Here is a 17,344-nt window from a genome sequence, read left to right on the forward strand (position 1 = left end):
CTTTATGTTGCTGGGAACAGGCAGGACAAGTTGCTCAAGCACAAGACCTGTGTGTTTCTTACCCCATCTTGCCATCTGCATCAGGGACAGACATATTTGCCCAAGACACCTACCTATTGAAGGCTTTTATGGGGTTCAGTTTATCTGCTCATTTTAGGTTTCTGATTCATGATGAGTGGTGCTCTGGTTGTGCCTTCACTCCACTCCCTGCAGTGAGCACCTTGCTCCTGCAGACATCTGCAGCATGCAGGTTTGCAGTGGATCAAATGTCTGTCAGCTGAGATTTGGGAGTTGGCTGTACTTTACTTTTGCCTTCAGTAAGCATGAGATCGGCTATATTGTCCACAGACCTAGTGAAAGGTTTGAATTAGTGTAATTTACCTTGCATTTGCAGTAGCCTATGCCTGCATGCATGGCTGGTCGCTACTGTTCCACTGAGGCAAGCTGTCATGAGTCTTCCCAGCACTGATGTAGTTATCCTGACAGGAAAAGTGCTTCCATTAGTAATTTTTTTCTGCTACATGAGTCAATATCAGCCTGAGTGGCAAAGTGGTTTGGCTTTTTTTCTTGCTGATATAAGCTAAGTCTCTGCTGGGAGTTGCCCGTGTGATTATGCTTGCGTGCAGGCTCTGATATGGGGCCCATGCATCACTGCAGTGATCTTCTGGGAGCGTCCTGGTGGAGTAAAGTAACATCAGGCGTCTGATGGGTGAGGGTCGAGGGAGAGAGTCCTTCAGAAACTGAATAAAAACATGCATTGCAAACTTACTCCTCTGTGTTAACAAATGTGCCCAGGCAAGGGCAACAAAGCTGGCGAGGGGTCTGGAACACAAGGCCTATGAGGAGAGGCTGAGGGAGCTGGGGCTGTTTAGCCTGGAGAAGAGGAGGCTCAGGGGAGACCTTATTGCCATCTACAACTATCTGAAGGGTGATTGTAGCCTGATGGGGGTTGGTGTCTTCTCCCAGGAAACCTGTGATGGAACAAGAGGACACAGTCTCAAGTTGTGCAGGGGGAAGTTTAGGCTTGATCTTAGAAGGAAGTTTTTCCACAGAAAGAGAGATCGGCCACTGGAAGGGGCTGTCCAGGGAGGAGGTGGGGGTCGATGTCCCTGGAGGTGTTTAAGAGGAGCCTGGATGAGGCGATGTTGAGTCCTCTCCAAAAATCTGTGGTTTCATTTTCAGGTTCATAGTTTTCACCTCCCTTGCTTGGGAAATTGGAACAGCAAAACTGAGCAAGGACAAACTTAATTTTAAAAAGCAAGATGCTTTTCACATTTACTGTCAGTGACAATAGCCAGCTTTTGATGTGCAGTTCTGATAGTGAACCAAAAAAGAAAGTCTGGCAAAGGTCCCCCGTTTGGGAATTTTGAAAGGAATTTGAGGGGATTATTTTGGGTTTTTGGAATTGGCAGCAACAGGCAAGTGGCATTTTACAGTAAGTTAAAATTGAGCTTTGATATCTGAAAATATCTCCTTTGGTATGGAGCTTGTCTTCCTTGATTCTCACATAAGCTGAATATTTATCATAGCTGAGTGATGAATGGTGAGTTTCTGGTGTTTTATATGCAGTGAAATGACAAGGTCAGTTTTAATTAAGCTGAGATCAAGCCCAGTCTATATTGCACACTTCTGATTAGATTACTTCAAATTAACATAAGTTTTTGGAGACTTCACTGAAGTCAGTGGTGTTAAACACCAGCTGTGCTGGCAGATAAGCGTGGGATATAAGAGGGAGATAGAATTCACATTGAAATTAGCACTTGGCACAATATAATTCTCTGATTGCAAACTATGCGAAGTTGCCTGTGCTAATTGGTTGATTTTATTTGAAGCAGATGTTGTTAGCTTTCCCACTAATGATCTGGAGAGAAATTTTTTTTGAAAGACATGCCATGTTAGGTTCTCTGCAGTATAATAAGCTAATTACAACTTTAAGTACTTGCAGTAATTAGCACAATGTGTATAAAGTGGTCCTGATCTTTTCACCCTGCTGCATTATTGTTAGGGCCTCTTAAAAAACAAAAAAGAGAGCTAGCTGGATTTAGCTTCCCTAAACTAGCTTGTTTTCCCAGACTTTTATATTAAGGAGATAATGAACTAGACTTTTATCCTTATTTTTAAGGACATCTAAAAGATTTAAAACTTTTCTCCTTCTACTTTTCTCCCTCTTCTCTAAATGAAATGTGTTTAGCCTTGTTTTTGTCCATGGAGTTAAAGTCTTCCAGGGTCTTAAAAATTTCATTAGTAAACAGTTCTGCAATGGAGTATTTGTTTTCTATTAATTCATTTGATCACTTGCCCACGTTCCCAAGACCCAAGGTATGTCTGACTTAGAGAAAGAAAACAAACAAATCAACCCACCCTGAAAACATCTCTCTCTCTCTAGAGGAATTGTGCTCCTTGTGATTAGTAGTGATGGTGATTAAAAACGGCCAGCAAGTTTGCAAAATTGATACGGGAAGGCCTGTTGAGTGATCCTGCCTGTGGAAAAAAAAGGAAAATCAAATGAGTTCTATGAAAATGGTGAATCAGAGATTATCTTCATCTTTACAGAATCACAGAATTTCAGGGGCTAGAAGGAACCTCAAAAGATCATCTAGTCCAACTCCCCTGCCAGAGCAGGATCACCTAGAGCAGATCACAGAGAAACACATCCAGGTGAGTTTTGAATACCTCCAGAGAAAGAGACTCCACAACCTCTCTGGGCAGCCTGTTCCAGTGCTCTGTCACCCTCACAGTGAAAATTTTTTTCCACATATCTACATGAAACTTCCTATGCCTCAACTTCCATCCATTGCTTCTTGTCCTGTCATCACTGAGCAGAGCCTGGCTCCATCATTTTGGGACTCACTCTTTACGTATTTATAAACATTGATGAGGTCTCCTCTAAGCTAAAGAGCCCTCAGCTCCCTCAGTCTTTCCTCATATGGAAGATGTTTCACCCCCTTAATCATCCTCTTGGCTCTGTGCTGGACTCTTTTGAAACTCTGTGTGATGGTTGCAGATGGTGGGTACAACACAGAAAGGGCTGTTCTGAGAAAACAGTGGAGCAAATACCTTGTTTTACCCAGTGTTGCAGTATTAGGCTGATGCCTAGGAAATTTTTCCACAGATTGAGTAGGAAGTGATAGAATGTAAATGAATTAACATTGGAGGTAAAGGGAAAATATTGATAAGGTCTAAATAATCTCCATTTGGTTTGATAACTAACATAAAGTTAGTTGTTGTATGAACTAACTCTCTTCTCTTTCTCGTTTTTTTGCTCTAGCAGATACTGGCTGGTAGCTTGGACATAGAGCAGGAAGTTTGACTGGGACTCCTGCTGTCCAAAAAGATCTTCTCTGATGAAGTGCATCCAGCCCAAATATTTCTTCTTAAGATCCTTTTTATGGCAAGTCACACCTGTGAGTTATCTTTCCTTCAGGTGCATATCAGAAAACAGGATAGTTTCAACTCATCACATTTTCTCTTCCTTTTCCACACTTTGTGAAGTATACATAAGGAAGAGAAGGGCAACAAGGCTAGGGAAGTCTTGAGCACAAGCCCTGTGCGGAGAGGCTGAGGGAGCTGGGGGAACTGGGGTTGTTTAGCCTGGAGAAGAGGAAGCTCAGGGAAGATCTTATTGCTCTCTACAACTACCTGAAGGCAGGTTGTAGCCAGATGGGGGTTGGTCTCTTCTCCCAGGCAACCAGCACCAGAACAAGAGGACACAGTCTCAAGCTGCACCAGGGGAAGTTTAGGCTGGAGGTGAGGAGAAAGTTCTTCACAGAAAGAGTAATTTGCCATTGGAATGTGCTGCCCAGGGAGGTGATGGAGTCCCCGTAACTGAAGGTATCACAGTATCACAGTATCACTAAGGTTGAAAGAGACCTCAAAGATCATCGAGTTCAACCTGTCACCACAGACCTCATGACTAAGGTGTTCAAAAAGGCTTGGACGTGGCACTTGAAGCCATGGTTTAGTTGTCATGAGGTGTTAAGTATTAGGTAATGGGTTGGACTTGATGATCTCTGAGGTCTTTTCCAGCCTCATTGATTCTATGATTCTAAAGTCTTCATAAAACAAATCTTGGGTTTAGCATGGAGTGATTCACTGGAATATTTCCTCGGTTAGCAAAAGGGACACAAGATTTTAATTATTTATTTGCTTTCACCAAACTTTCTCCTTTTAAATAAGTCTGTAAACATGCATCTTGAGAATGTGGGTAGGAAAAGAAAGTTTGGTTTTTTTTAAATCTTGATAGTGCTGAACTTTAAGGAAATTTTTTTAGTTAGCACTAAAGCATCACTCAAAATAAACCACAATTTGGTTTCTGTAACTCCATAAGACTTTTATTGCCTTGGACAAAATCTTCTAGTTGTGGGTTTAAGCTAAAACAAACATGCCACTTCCCTTCATTGCAAAGAACTGGTGAGTAAAGATTGTTACTTTAATCTCTTGATTCAGTCTCCTGCTGCATTACTTTGGTGGTTTGACTAATTAGTGCTTTAACCTATTATTAATGTTCCTCCATTAACTTCCTGATGCAATTTTATGGACATCTTGATGTCACAGCTGAATTAAAGTCTGTTTAGTTAAAAAATAAAAAGGACAGTAGTGGTTTTAGATGTGGTTATCTATGTGATGAATTTGAATATCTTTATTCGTTATAGTAAAAGTCAGGGAAGTATAAAGAGCTGTAGCTTTTTAATACAACATATTGGGCTTTAATCCTGAGTCAAACAACTGATTTACCCAAAATTTTTGTGGGTTTTATTAAAACAAAAGGAGTCCGTTACATTGTTCTGAGCCCATTACACTATCTGGAGGTCCTAATCCAAAGACTACAGGCAATGCATGTAAAGGCCTCTGTGGTTAAAAGCAGCTTGTCTCTTGTAGCCAAGAAGGCAAATGCCGTTCTGGGGTGGATTAGAAGGGCTATGGTTAGTAGGTCAAGAGAGGTTTTCCTCCCCCTCTGCTTTGCCCTGCTGAGGCTGCATCTCAAATATTGTGTTCAGTTCTGGGCCCCTCAGTTCAAGAAGGACCTCAAGGAACTGCTTGCGAGTAGTCCAGCACAGAGCCACAAAAATAATTAAGGGAGTGGAACATCTTCCTTATGAGGAGAGACTGAGGGAGCTGAGGCTCTTAAGCTTGGAGAAGAGGAGGCTAAGGGGTGAGCTCATTCATGTTTATAAATATGTAAAGGATGAGTGCCAACAGGATGGAGCCAGGCTCTTCTCAGTGATGCCCAATGCCAGGACAAGGGGCAATGGGTGGAAATTGAGGCATAGGCTGTTCCATGGAAACACGAGGAAACATTTTTTTCACTATGAGGGTGACAAAACACCAGAACAGGCTGCCCAGGGGGGTTGTGTAGTCTCCCTCTCTGGAGGTTCAAAACCCACCTGGATGTGTTCCTCCGTGATCTGCTCTAGGTGATTGTGCTCTGGCAGGGGGTTTGGTCTGGATGAACTTTTGATGGCCCCTCCAGCCCCTAACAATCTGTGATTCTGGGTTAGGAGATGGAGATAATGAATATTTCCTCAGAACCATGCCCAGGACTCCACACAAGACTCTTCATTTCATTGTGCTTCAGTGCCTGCTCTTGACCCAAGTAAAATGGGAAGCTTGCCTTATTCATTTCACCTTTTACATGTTTAATTTGTTCATGATACAAATGTGTCAGAGTAGAAACCATTTTTCACCTACATTTACAATCTCTGGTGGTGGTTGGGATCTTGGAGTGCTATGCGGTACAAATCAGTATCAGCAGATGGTCAATGGAAGGGTGACCATGAACCAACAATGTGCTCTTGTGGCCTGTGTGTAATCTGGTATAGGTGATCCTGCTCTGGCAGGGGGGTTGGACTAGATGATCTTTTGAGGTCCCTTCCAGCCCCTAGCATTCTGTGATTCTGTGAAATCATACCAGGTATGATGGAACCAGAATAACTCATAAACTGGAAGACAGAGTGGCCCAAGTGCTTCTGGATCCTTGCAGTGGCCCTGATGGGTCATGCCTGCATCACACCAACTGCAATGCTGAGAAGTGCAAGGTGTGTTGACAGAAATGGTAAGAAATGTCATGATGTGAACAGCCATCACATTTTCGAATTTATTTAGCAGTGTAGCACAGTTTGCAGGGGCTGAACTGTGCAGCTTGCCCAGTGGCAGACATGGCAGCAATGTGTGCCTGGCTGTGCAGCACACATGCAAAGCGTCCCTGTAGACCATTCCCTCCTTGGCTAAAAAGACACTAAGGTCAAGGCACTGTTACCTAGCAACTAATGAGAGCTGATTAATCCATTCGTGGGTGTCACATGCTGCAGTGGTGTATGTGGGCCCGCTTCTCTTATTTGTGTGGTGGCAGGAAAAGCAAGTAACAATTACTGGTGAACGGCATCAGCAATGCTGACAGCGGCATCGTTCGATGGATAGATAATCACAGCCAACGGTGGCTTGCTGTTTTTAATGCTAGCAACTGGATTTTGAATTTCTAAACTGCACTATTGTTTCTTTGCATGCTTTGGTATAGATGGGCTTTAAATGGGAAAGGAATGATGCTGGCAGACTGAGAGCGATTTGGATTTTACAGAAAAGTGAGCTCTTCACTTCCTAGTGGATTCTCTGCATGAGCAGATCACAGAATGTCAGGGGTTGGAAGGGACCCAAAGAGATCATTGAGTCCAACCTCCCTGCCAGAGCAGGACCATACAATCTAACTCAGGTCACAGAGGAACACATCCAGATGGGCCTTGAAAGTCTCCAGAGAAGGAGACTCCACAACCTCTCTGGGCAGACTATTCCATTGCTCTATGACCCTGACAGTGAAGAAGTTCCTCCTCATGTTGAGGTGGAACCTCCTATGCTGTAGTTTATACCCATTACCCCTATCACAGAGTGCAATAGAGAGGAGCCTGTTCCCTCCCTCTTGACACCCATCCCTCAGATATTTATAAACATTTATTAAATCCCCTCTCAGTTTTCTCTTCTCCAGACTAAAAAGCTCCAGGGCTCTCAGTGTCTCCTCATAGGACGCTTGCTCCAGTCCCTTCATTATCCTTGTAGCCCTCCCTTGGACTCTCTGGAGTTGATCCCTGTCCCTCTTGAACTGGGGAGCCCAGAAGTGGATGCAACATTTCAGGCGAGGTCTCACTAGGGCAGAGTAGAGGGGAAGGAGAACCTCCCTTGATTGGCCGGACACACTCCTCTCAATGCCCCCTCCTGCCAGGATCCCATTGGCCTTCTTGGACACAAGGGCACATTGCTATCCCATGCAGAACTTGTCCACCAGGACTCCCAAGTCCTTCTCCACAGGGCTGCTCTCCAGCAGATCACCTCCCAACCTGCACTACTGCAGTTTATTCTTCCTTCCCAGATGAAGGACTCTGCACGTATAGTCTTGTTGAATCTCATTATGTTCCTCTTTGCCCAGCTCTCATTCTGTCCAGGTCTCGCTGAAATCTTCCTCTAGCGGCCAGTTAATGTACCACAATAGCCTGATCAAGGTATAAGAAAATGAAACTTTTCTGAAAGCAAATCTTACAAGTTTTAAGGGCCTCTAAAGAGTTAAATTAAAAAAGAGGGTATTTTATAATGAATCTGCTTGCTGTGTGCAGCACAGGCTCCTCCTCCTCATCCTGTCAATGTCTAATGAACTGTACAGTTCCATATGATGTATTATTGCTGGTGTTCCACCAGGAATGATCAATAATATATACTATATAATTTCTTTTTACTTCCAAATGCACCCAGCAGGGTACAATTGTATTAAATTGATGGAAAAAAGTAGAAATCCTTTCCCTATTTTAGCATAGACAACCTTAGCAGACTTTGTGTTTTACATGCCTAAACTGGAAAGCAAAACCACCTTTCAAGTATATTTTTTTACCTTATATATAGAAGATCTTATGAAAAAAATTAAGAATTTATATGTCAGGAAGATACTTCAGAGTGAGTAGTATTAAAGGAAGAGATAAAACTTTAAAGAATCTATTTCTGCAATTCAGTTTAGACAATAAAAGCAGAAAAACAAACTCCCTGAGGCTCTGAGAAAAGTAACAAGCAGTGAAGTTTGGCTGAGACCCAGCTGCAGTACAATGTTGCCCTGTTTCTCCTGCCCTTCATCTTCCCACTCCCTCAAATGCCTTGTGTGACACCTTCTGTTTTCAGGCATTAATTTTACCTTTCCTGCTGCCTTCCCCCCCCGCCCCGGAACAGGGGATAATGGAATGCAAAATTGTCTCCCCTCAAACAACCAAATTATTTGGGGGGGCAAAAGTGAAGGGAGAGGGCTGGTTCTCTCACTGAAAACTAGACCAATCTGATCTAAAATACATTCTATGCCTCTCTCTATCATGATCATTTACCCTTCTCTGTCTTATTTATTTTAACCACTGAGAAAGTTGTGCTGGAGAATTTTTCTTCTGGTTAGCAATTAAGCACAAAGGGAAATTTGGACTGACTTCCTCACTCATTCTCATACCAGCATTTACACTTTCTCAGCAGACTTTCCTGAGAAGGGCTCACTCTTGGGTGCTGCATTCACACTTCCCAAATAAATGGAGATCAGATATTTGCCCCTTGACCAAGTGTGCTTTGGAACTGGAAGTGTGAGATATATTTTGATCTTCTAAATCTTCAAAGTAGCTGTGGGAAATACCTGATGCTGGCTCAGGAGCATCTGGTACCATCTACTATAAAAGGCAAAGATGCCTTTTTTACAGGTTGTTTAAACCTCCCTGACCTCTTCTCCCAGGAAGCAGCAAGTCACATTCACCTCTCTGTAACTGTCCAGTCATCCCACCACAGACAAGGCAAACATGGCAGGAAGGCCTTTGCTCCCTTTATGAGAAGGAAGAAGTGGACACACTACGGCACACACTGAAGTTAACGTTGAAGGAAGGGTTTAGGTTTTTCTTGCAGAGTATAAAAGAAGAGGAAAGAAGCTGCTGTTTTGTTCCTGATGATTTATATAGGAGGCATTTAGCCGAGAGGCAGCTGTGTATATGCTGTTTAGCACAACTTGCTCTCTCACCTTCCCCAGCAGGAAAATGCCACTATAGGCAACATTAAAAAGGTGTTTGAAAACTCAGCTCTTAGAGAAACCATGACAGGGGAGAGGAAAAGAGAGAGATGTGGTGTGCCTGGACCATCTCATGCAATTTGAATTTTTTTTCCACATGGCTTTTTCCTGCCCTTACATCTCTTTTCCTTTAGTCTGGTCCTCTCTCTCCTACCATGGCCCTCAGAGTTTATCATCTCATCCAACTTGTCCAGCTCCCCCACTGGAGAGGACACTGCTCTCCAGCTTCAGAAGTGGGAGGGAGTGAAGTTGATCCTGTGCTGCGAACATCCAGAAGCTGCTTGAGAAGTCTTTGACTTCTGGCATAGGAAGTTCCATGGAAACAGGAGGGTGACAGAGCACTGGAACAGGCTGCCCAGGGGGGTTGTGGAGTCTCCCTCTCTGGAGATATTCAAAACCTGCCTGGATGTGTTCTTCTGTGATCTGGTGTAGGTGATCCTGCTCTGACAGGGCGGTTGGACTAGATGATCTTTCGAGGTCCCTTCCAGCCCTTAGCATTCTGTGATTCTGTAATTCTAACATGTTTACTAAGTTCTGCGACCACTTTGATCTGAGGGTAACTTAAATGCACCTACAAAGGCAAATTAAAGAAAAATATTTTAAGAATGTATTTTTTCTTTGCTCACAGGAGTTGTAGGACATAGCCTGGCCCTCGATGTATCATTCTGGGAAGAAGTGAATGGGGCAGGGCTTGAGTTGGAGGCAGGTGAATGGGTGCAGGGTGGATGGAGGGAGGAAGAGGATCAGAGGGAGATGTTCTCCCACAGATAACACAAGGAATGAAGTTCTGTTAGCGGCAGAGCTAGAATTTCAGATTTTAATCTTAATTTAAGATGATGACAAATACTGAAGTGTCAGCATGTCAGTCTCAGAGTTTAGAAAAAGCAAAAGAGTCTGTGCTCAAAAGTTTGTGCAGCTCTTACTCACAGAGTGTTGGTGAAATATCCCTTAGGCCTTAGCCAGTACAAGAAACTCTAGAAACTCTATTCAGTACATGTAGCAATTGCATAGGTGGCATGAGGCAGTTTAAAATGGGACTAGAGAAGGATAGCAGTGCCTTAGTTGGCGAACATAGAATTGTAGGATTTTTAGGGTTGGAAGGGGCCTCAAGGATTATCTAGTTCCAACTCTCCTGCCATGGGCAGGGACACCTCACATTACATCAGGTTTCTGAGAGCCACAACATGTGGGACCTGCACCAAGAGCAGGGACAAATTTGTTTTGAATATGTGTCCCTGCACAAGCATTTGCGGTCTGAATCCTGGCCTGTGCCTGCCTGGGGCATGTCAGTTCTTGCCAATGTTTCTTGGTGCTCCAGTCACACATTTAACAGCCTTCTAACTGTTCTTCAGCTTTTTCACTCTTGCTGTCACTGTCTACTAAGAATAATTCCTAAAACAGAGGAGGCACATTTCCTATACAGCACTTTTATGAGTTCAGTAGTGAAGTCTGCCTTTACTCTTCAAATGGTTTAAGTAGGTCCTTAGCCTTACATTGCACAGAGTGCAGAGGAGGTACATTTCCTACACAGCACTTACATGAGTTTAGAAGTAAGTCTGCTTTTACTCTTCACAGAATCACACAGAATCACAGAATCACCAAGGTTGGAAGAGACCTCAAAGGTCATCAAGTCCAACCTGTCACCACAGACCCCATGACTAAACCGTGGCACCAAGTGCCACGTCCAATCCCCTCTTGAACACCTCCAGGGATGGTGACTCCACCACCTCCCTGGGCAGCCCATTCCAATGACTAATGACTCTCTCAGTGAAGAACTTTCTCCTCACCTCGAGCCTAGACTTCCCCTGGTGCAGCTTGAGACTGTGTCCTCTTGTTATGGTGCTGGTTTCCTGGGAGAAGAGACCAACCCCCACCCAGCTACATCCTCCCTTCAGGTAGTTGTAGAGAGCAATACGGTCTCCCCTGAGCATTCTCTTCTCCAGGCTAAGCAACCGCAGCTCCTTCAGCCACTCCTCACAGGGCTTGTTATTCTGGTGTCTCCTCTAACGGGCAGAGGGGAAACAGTTTTTTGCTTGATGGTTCTACTGTACATAGCTGGGTCTGTAAAACAAAAACAAAACCAACTTTGCTTTACTGACAGAGCAGCTCATAGATTTTAAACCATGCTCTGGTTTCATTGAATGCCAACCAATGAATTGAGTCCATCTAAGTTTGACTTCCTTCTCAACTCTCTAATCTGGGTGTTGGGTTTTATTTTGTTTGGTTGTTCTTTTTTGTTTTGTGCACTACTGATTTTTTTAGAGAAGAGACCCCAAATCATTTAAAACCAAACAAATTTTGACACTTTGGTCTTCCTGCCTCGGTATCAGTTAATCACATGTTCATAACTATGCTAACACATGGGTCAGAAAGATGACATTAAAATTTAATGCACGTGGGAAAAAGAAATTACAAAGGTCTGCTGGAGAGGTTTTGCTGTAGTTCTCTTCCCACAGTCTGTCAGGGGATTCATAAACCTCTGACCTCTTTTGTACACAATTACAATGTATCTCCTCTATCTAAAGACAGATAATTAGAAGGTTACAGAGTCCCTTGGCAGGCTGAAGAAAAGGTTACTCTCGTCTTCTCCTAAAGGCTTTAGAGTAATGCTGTGTGTTGGAAAGGTGCACATCCCTTCAAACCAGTGTGAAGGGAGAGGAGGGATGGTATCTCTTGCCATTGCTGCTTAGTTACTAATAAAATGAGGAGGCTGAGGGGAGACCTCATTGCTGTCTACAACTACCTGAAAGGACCTTGTAGAGAGGCTGGTGCTGGTCTCTTCTCACAGGTGATAGAACAAGAGAGAATGGCCTCAAGCTGCGACTAGGTAGGTTTAGACTGGACATTAAGAAATATTTTTTCCCAGCAAGAATGGTCAGGCTGCCCAGGGAGGTGGTTGAGTCACCAACCCTGGATGTGTTTAAAGGTGTTTTTCATGTCATGCTTGAGGGTATTGTTTAGGGGTGAACGTTGTAAAGTAGGGTTATTGGTTGGACTTGGTGATCCTGAAGGTCTTTTCCAACCTGAATGTTTCTGTGATTCTGTGAAATGACAACCATGAGTTTATGTTTTAGCTGGCACTGTCATTCTCCTTGTGCTTGCAGGATGTATGTGAGGGAGTATCTGTGCCTCTGGGTTGTGCTGTGGTGGTGACGTGTGCAGGGTGTATTGATGGCTGCTTACATGGCCTTCAGACTTCCACTGCTGGCCATGTGAAATGGTGAAATGGAGCTGGTCAGGAGAAGTAAATGCTTTCTGCCTCTTAGTCAAGTTATGGGTAAGATCCTGGTGTCTACCTGTTTCAGAGCCCTGGGACTCTTAGAGAAACTACTGTTCGACATCTTCAGCAATGACATTGCTGAGGGGACAGAGTGTCTGCTCAGCAATTTTGCTGATGATGCCAAGCTGGGAGGCTTGGCTGATACATCTGAAAGCTGTGTGGCCATTCAGTGAGACCTGAACAGGCTGAGAGCTGGGCAGAGAGGAACCTAATGAGGTTCAACAAGGATAAGTGCAGAGTCCTGCATCTGGGAAGCTATAACAAACTGCACCAGTACAGGTTAGGAGGTGATCTGCTAGAGAGCAACCCTATGGAGAGGGTCCTGGGAATTCTGGTGGATAACAAGTTATCCATGGGTCAGCAATATGCCCTTGTAACCAGAAAGACCAATAGGATCTTGGGGTGCATTAAGAGGAGTGTGTCCAGCAGATCGAGGGAGGTTATCTTCCCCCTCTACTCTGCCCTAGTGAGGCCATGCTCGGAATATTGCACCCAGTTTTGGGTTCCCCAGCTCCCCAGGGATCTACTTGAGAGAGTCCAAGGGAGGGCTACAGGGATGATGAAGGGACTAGAGCATGTGCCCTATGAGGAGAGGCTGAGAGACCTGGGGCTTTTTAGTCTGGAGAAGAGAAGACTGAGAGGGGATTTAATAAATGTTTATAAATATCTGAGGCTGAGTGTCAAGAGAGAGGGGACAGGCTCTGTTCAGTTGCACTCTGTGATAAGACAAGGAGCACTGGATATAAACTACAGCATAGGAGGTTCCACCAAAATATGAGGAGGAATTTCTTCACTGTAAGGGTCACAGAGCACTGGAACAGGCTGCCCAGAGAGGTTGTGGAGTCTCCTTGTCTGGAGACTTTGAAGGCCCATCTGGATGTGTTCCTGTGCAACCTGTACTGGATTCTATGTTCCTGCTCTGGCCAGGGGGCTGGACTCAGTGATCTTCAGAGGTTCTTTCTAACCCCTAATATCCTGTGATCCTGTGTTTGACAAAATCAACATTTCCAGTGGCCCAGTTAGGACTTGGAGTGACACAAGTTCAGAAAGTTAGAATAATAAATAGATTTAATTTAGTAAAGCAACAGATGCAAGAGATTTGGAATTGCTGGTGATAAATGCACTAACATTAACTAACGGCAAGTGGTCGAGTGCAAATTAATAAATCCTGGGTAACATCCAGCACAGCCAGAGACACAAACCTTTGCAATAGGGTATAAGAGAAATGCAGCAAAAATTCAGCTGCATATTGAAGGCAAAATTCTTACCAAGAATGTGTTCCTCTTGTGGATGGAAGAAAAGTAGCACAACCTATTGACTATCCTAATTTCTGCTAAATCTTCGGTCTTTCCCCTCACAGGGGTGTTCCTCCAATGTTTTTTGCCTACCCTATCGCTAGCTGTCTCAGCCTTCTAGGTGACATTTAGCATGATTTGGGGGGAGAATTAAGTAATACAGTGCTATGTATTTAGCATGTACGCTCTTTGGCTCATTGTCATATTGAGAAATGTCAACTTTAATATAAATTTTGCAGTTAATTAAGCAAAGGTCTTCACTTGGGCACTATAGCCTTCAAAATCTGTTTTGAAGCTGTGTGTTTTTGTTGTGTTAGCCTTGCCTCATTAGTTTTAGCTGAAACAGGGACATCTTATCTTCACAAGACTCCCTTCTTTAGCAGCTTGGCAGATCTTCATTCCCAGAGATAACATAAACATACTTTGGTTGTAAGCATGTCAACCTTTCTATCAACATGCACTAAATTAACTTGTGTTCCAGTCCCATGGTAATCTGGGCAATTATTCTGCACTCCACTAAGACACAGCTCCTTTCCCCTTTAAGATTTGCCTGTCCTCTCAGCTAAGCAGCATGCTGTATGCAGGTTTGTCCAAGGGCATTATTTGGAGCCAATGCTCTGGGATTCCTACCAGCATTTCCCTGGTGGATCCAGCAGTTTCTTCAGGATTTAAGCTACAAGATTTTTAATGAAATGCTTAAGACCTGTTGAGAAGATAATCATCTAAATAGGAACAGTACAGAGCAGTCAAACTGAATGTCTGCCAGACGGCAGAAAAATGAATCAAATCTACCCCTGAGTATTCATCTAGATTGATACTGAGAATTTCCTTTGAGTTGTGTCTGAGAGGTAGACCCAGTCCCTTTGCTCTCAGTATTAAAGCTGAAGCCAGATGATGGTAAGTAATAACCCAGCACAGCCTTGGTCACTTTAAAGGCAGTCAGTCTGGTGTTTTGCTCCTGACCTGACTCTTACCAAAATGATAACAAGTTGCCCAGGGAGGTGATAGAAGCCTCATCCCTGGAGGTTTTTAAGGCCAGGCTGGATGTGGCTCTGAGCAACCTGATGTAGAGTGAGGTGCCCCTGCCCATGGCAGGGGGTTTGGAACTAGGTGATCCTTGAGGTCCCTTCCAACCCTAACAATTCTATAATTCTATAATGCTATAGCTGATGAATCAGATGGTTGTCTTTATCTTCAAGAAACAATCTGTCACAAGATGGCCAGCAGATCAGAGATATCCATGTGCTACTGAATAGGTGGCAAGCACATAGGCACAGCAGTCATGCACTTTTGAACAGGAAAAGAACAGGAAATGATGGATGTAGTAACAGCTACAGATATGCAAACATGTTCACACATTAAATGGTGTTGCAAATTGCAGCAGAAGAAAAGTTAATGTTTAAAGGCCTTTACATTCATCAGCTCATGCACACTCAGTTTCATTTATAACAATGACAGTCCCAGGGTATGATGGATTCCTCATTACAATGCATGATGCTCCAAACCTTTGCTCCCACAGGGACTGTGACCCTCCATCCCAAGCAGGAGGAAAAACCCTTTTTTAAAACTTGTCCTCATACCAATGTTGGTGAGTTCATGGGAATAGTTTAGGTAAGAAAAATCAAGTTTAGGTAAGAAAGATCAAGACCTGATCTGGTGTGAGGTGTCCCTGCCCATGGCAGGGGTGTGGGAACTAGATGTTCCTTGAGGTCCCTTCCAACACTAGCAATTCTATGATTCTATGATCAAGTACAAAGTCAGTAGCTATTATAGCCAGCTCATAGCAAACTAGAATACAACTGACCACCTGTGACAGCCCCATGAGTGCTGGATTTGCTTTTAGACATCACTGACTCTCATTTTCTCCAAGCTTGTTGCAAAACTAGCAGTCTATAGGGTTCAGCCTGTTAGGAAGCCTTGTGTGCTGTGATCCTAGGATCTTGAAACGATGTTTAACACATAGCCACAGAATCACAGAATGTTAGAGGTTGGAAGGGACCTCTAGAGATTGTTGAGTCCAACTCCCTTGCCGAAAGGAGGGTCACCTAGGGTGCTTCTGCATAGGAATGCATCCAGGCAGGTTTTGAAAGTCTCCAGAGAAGGAGACTCCACACCTTCCCTAAGCAGCCTAATGCAATTAACAGACTAATAATTAGATATATACCCAAGGAATACTTGGAAAGAGTTAACAAAATATCTCTCCCTGGAGATTTTCTTGGTACTTTTCCAGTCATGGCCTGTCACCTGTCCTGCTGTTGTAGTGTCTAGGTACTGGTGCTCTGCAGTAAGGGGTATGCCCACTGGATGTCATAATTGCTCCACAGAAGTGCAAACATAGTGTAATTTATCTAGCAGTCAAAATGTTATTTTTCCTGATAGGAAGCAGTTTTAGGGAGTATGTTTGGTGTAGCTATTCTCTCTCTGTTTCAGCATCTCATCTATACACATGCATAAAACCTCAGGTTTTGTTTGTACTGTGCAGTAAGTAAGCCACAGCTAAAACCTTGTGTCTGTTGGGTTACGCCTCGTTGTGTGAAAACAGAACAATGACTTAAAGTTGTTCAAATAATTTAAATAGGTGAAGAGTCTTGTCACTGATTTCAGAAAAAGTTAGTCACCCACATACCTATGAAAATCAGGGTCTTCTTGCCATGATTAATGAGAGTGAGGGAGAATCTGTAATTGCAATCAAATAGACTCAACCACTTAATTCAGTGATTAATGAGATCAACAAATTGTATGTGGGTCATCTCAGCTTTACACTCATGCCCTGCCTGTGAGTTCTTTACAGAGAGAAAGTAAATGAGAAATGAACAAAAATTATATTAAACTATTTCCTCTGCCAATACCTCTTCTCCAACTGTCTGCATCCATAGAGGATAGGAAATATAACTGCAAATGCCTACCTCCTGCAAATGTCAGAAAGGGCTAGCTCTTATTTTAATTTACTGTTTAAATGCATTAAACATAAAAGGAATCTTGTTAAATGTCATAGTCATAATGACAATCCAAATGAAATTAGCTAGAGGAGTCAATTAGATTCAGAGGCCAAGCAGGAAGTACAATGAGTCACCAGGAAAGAAGGGTCCCCCAGACACCACACGGCATAGATTGCAGACTTAAATGTCATGTGGAAGTAAATACAGTGCTAATGTCCTCATATTTAAGGGAAGATTAGTTGCTCAGTCTCCAGAAAACAATTTTTTTCTTTTCTTTTCTTGAAGGGTTAGGCAGACCTGTGGACAAGATACACACAGAAATTGTGAAGCAGTACCAGACTACATCAGCTGTAAGCACACAAAGACTTCGGCTACACATAGAGTAATTTGTAGAAATGAAGCTTACAGCTGTGCAGAAATTATTAATGTTTCCAGCCATGGAATCATAGAATTGTTTAGGTTGGAAAAGATTTTTAAGAACATCAGGTCTAACTGTTAACCTAGTGCTGCCAAGTCCACCGCTATCCTAACTGATACATCTACATCTGTTTTAAGTACCTCCAGGGATGATGACTCCACCACTTCCCTGGGCAGCGTATTTCAGTGCACTACAACTCTTTCTGTGAAGAACTTTTTGTTAATATCTAATCTAAACCTCCCCTGGCATAACTTGAAGTCATTTCTTTTTGTCCTATCACATGATACTAGGGAGAAGAGACCAGCACCCACCTCACTACAACCTCCTTCTGGGGAGCTGTAGAGAGTG

The sequence above is a fragment of the Melanerpes formicivorus genome, unplaced genomic scaffold (assembly GCF_026170545.1).
Source record: "Melanerpes formicivorus ecotype bairdi unplaced genomic scaffold, bMelFor1.0.p_v2 SCAF_11, whole genome shotgun sequence".
Lineage (NCBI taxonomy): Eukaryota > Metazoa > Chordata > Aves > Piciformes > Picidae > Melanerpes > Melanerpes formicivorus.